We start from the raw sequence: 3203 nt of genomic DNA, 5'->3' as shown, positions 1-3203 counted from the left end.
CATCGTTGATCTCCGGCTGCAGTCACCTCCGTTCCCTGATTACATGATCAGTTACACAACTTACCAGGGTACAATGAATCACCGCTGCGTCAGGGATTAAACCTCATATGCAAATACACAGGAATGTGATCATGTGACTTACGTCAACATCAGAGCCATATTTACTACTGGAGAATCTACCAGGGAGCAATGCACGGTTACCCATAGCAACCAGTCATAGCACCAAGGGCCTTTCCACCCCATGACATTGTATGTGCACTACAACACAGAACTGGTGATGAGTAAAATAGCCTTGGATCGGTAGACGTAAATCCGGGTCTGGCAAATGTCCACGCGAACCGATCCCTAGCGTCAAAGGTTGTTATGGTGGACTAGTCTACAACCTAACAACCAATGATGATTTGAGTCCCATCTACTAGCTTCCTAGCAACCAAAGATGCTCTGTGTCCCATCCACTAGCGTCCTAGCGACCAATGATGCTGTGTGGCCCAGTGTTAGTAGTTGCACAGTATCGTTGCCATAGGCACACCATAACAACCAGTCTGTGTGCCCTGCAGAGCTTCATTGGTTGCTACAGTGCTGGTGGCCCCACAGTGTCAAATGTTGTTATGGTCAGTCCACCTACATCCTACCAACCAATGATGCTGTTCAGTCCAGTTTCTAGCGTCCTAGCAACCATTGATGCTGTGCGGGTTGCTTAGTGTTATTAGTGGCCTAGCATCATTGGTTGCTAAGATGCTGGCAGCCCCTCATCATCATTGGTTGTCATGGTGTACCCATCTGCAACCTAGCAACCAAAGATGCTGTGTGTTGTTGTACAGTGTTATTGGTTGTAGAGCATCATTGGTTGCTAGGATGCAGATGGTCACACAAAAATAACTGATGATGATGTGGGGCCGCCGGCATCTAAGCATCCGATGATGCTGTGTGACTAATAACACTTGGTGACTCACACAGCACCATTGTGCAGCCTATGTTCTAGCAACCAATCATTCTGTGCCGCCTATGTCCTAGGAACCAATGACGCTGTGCTGCCTATATCCTAGCAACCCATGACTCTGTGGCGCACAGCCACCTGTCAACCAATGTTGCTGAGGAGGCCACAGATTGCCAATGGTTGCTAGGACACAGAAGGAGGTTTGGTAGGTGGGCAAAATGGCCAAATAATTCCCTCGTTCGGTGAACTGTGAACAGCTTCGGTTCAAGTTGAGTTCATGGTTGATCCAAACCCGAAGCTCATCCCCACACAGGATGACAGTAAAATCACATGAAAACAAGTCACCATCATAATCTATGAGATCTTCACATCGGTGTGTTGTGTTACGTTTTTGATTATGCCCACGTACTGCATCTTTCGTGTGTTTTCGAAAAAAGCCGCATTACATTATAGTCAATGACAACACACAGGAAATGCACAAAAACAACAACATGCCCTTTAATTCGTGCGTTTTTTTCAAGTCACGTGTCCATGTTAAAAAAAAACAGACAAAACGCACAAAATGGAGACAGGAAATAAAAATGAAAAGGAAGAAAATGCATGCAATACGCAAGCAAAACGTGTCCTGTGGTACAATACATTTTAACGCAATGCATTAAAGATGCACTACAGGTGAGTGGGCCCTTAGTTCACCACAGACTAAGCGCTTGATCACCTCACAAAATGGCTGCTTGTGGTGACCGTCTGACAGATACAAATTGAAGCAGATGTAAACCATAACACGGTGACATTTACTAACATACTATGGGCCATATTCACAAAGACTGGAAAAGGGAAAAACTGTTCTTGTTGCCCATAGCAACCAGATTCCAAGATAAAAAATAGAAGGTAAGTTCTGATCGGTGGCTAAGGGCAACAAGAACAGTTCTTCCTTCTTACAGTGTTTATGAATTTGGCCCTGTGTGTATCATAAAATATATATATATATATATGTTTATTGGTTGGGTACAATGTCATTCCATAGTGGCATGTCCTCTTTAACCTCTTGCCGTCCGCCCGTAGTAGAAAAACGGACAGACGGCACTGCAGCATCTGCGGGTTGCCGTCTCCAGACGGCAATTTTTTTCTGCTCGCGCGCGCCCCCTAGCGGGCACGCACGGGCAGAAAAGTCCCGATCAATGCACACACCCGTTACCGGGTGTTACACATATAGGCGATCAGCGGGTCCATAGCCCGCCGATCGCCTATATGTGCTCGTTCGCGGCATAAAGCAGATCTCTGCTTCATCAGCTTCTTTTGGGGTCCACAGGTGATATTAGGGGTCCTAGAGACCCCTAATATCTCCATAAAGAGGACCTGTCAGTGTGCCTTTGCTATTATATAGGGGGTTTGTTATCCCCCTATATAATAGCAATAACAATAAGTGCAAAAAAATAAATATAAATAAAAAAAAATAAAAGTAACACATAAAAAAGTAAAATAAAATAAAAGTCACATATAAAAAAAGGGGAAAAAACCCCCCCAAAATGTTTAACTCCCCCACCCCCACGTTTACGCGCCTATAAACGTAAATACGCGTCCGGTGCCCCAGCGCGCAAAAATTACAATTGCGCTACACATGTTACATATCGCCGCGAACGTCGCAGTGAGAGCAATCATTTTAGGGCCATCAATCACTGATAACACTAAACTGATGAGCGGTAACAGCTTTTAAAGCGTCGCCTATGGCCAATTTTGGGTATTATCGTTTTTTGAGGTTTCGCGCGCGCACGCAATTTTAAGGCTTGACATGTTTAGTGTCTTTTTACCCGACGTGACCCCATCTTTTATATTTTACCAAAAAATTGGGTAATAATAAATGTTTTATCATTTAATATAGGGGAAACTGTTTTTTTTTTTAAATTTCGGTAATTTTTCCTTAATATAGTAAAAAAATAAAACCCCCAGTGGTGAATAAATACCACCAAAAGAAAGCTCTATCTGTCCCCAAAAAAGGGTATAAAATTCATTTCAGTACAGCGCTGCATGACGGAATAAATGTCAGTTAAAGTACCGCAGCGCTGAATACTGAAAAATGGCCTGGATGGGAAGGGGGTTTAACACCGCGGATGTCAACTGGTTAATACACAGGAAAAAGGGGGCGTGGCCCATTCTTTCTCACAAAATATACATGGGAGACGCCGCACTGGTCACGTGTTCATTCCCCTTCCTCTCTGTCTTTTTTTTTTTTTATTTATTTCCGTCGCGAACTCGCGCACAGACAAAG

This window comes from Nanorana parkeri, unplaced genomic scaffold (genome assembly GCF_000935625.1).
Source record: "Nanorana parkeri isolate BGI_ZX_2015 unplaced genomic scaffold, ASM93562v1 scaffold379, whole genome shotgun sequence".
NCBI lineage: Eukaryota > Metazoa > Chordata > Amphibia > Anura > Dicroglossidae > Nanorana > Nanorana parkeri.
This window is presented reverse-complemented; position numbering follows the sequence as displayed.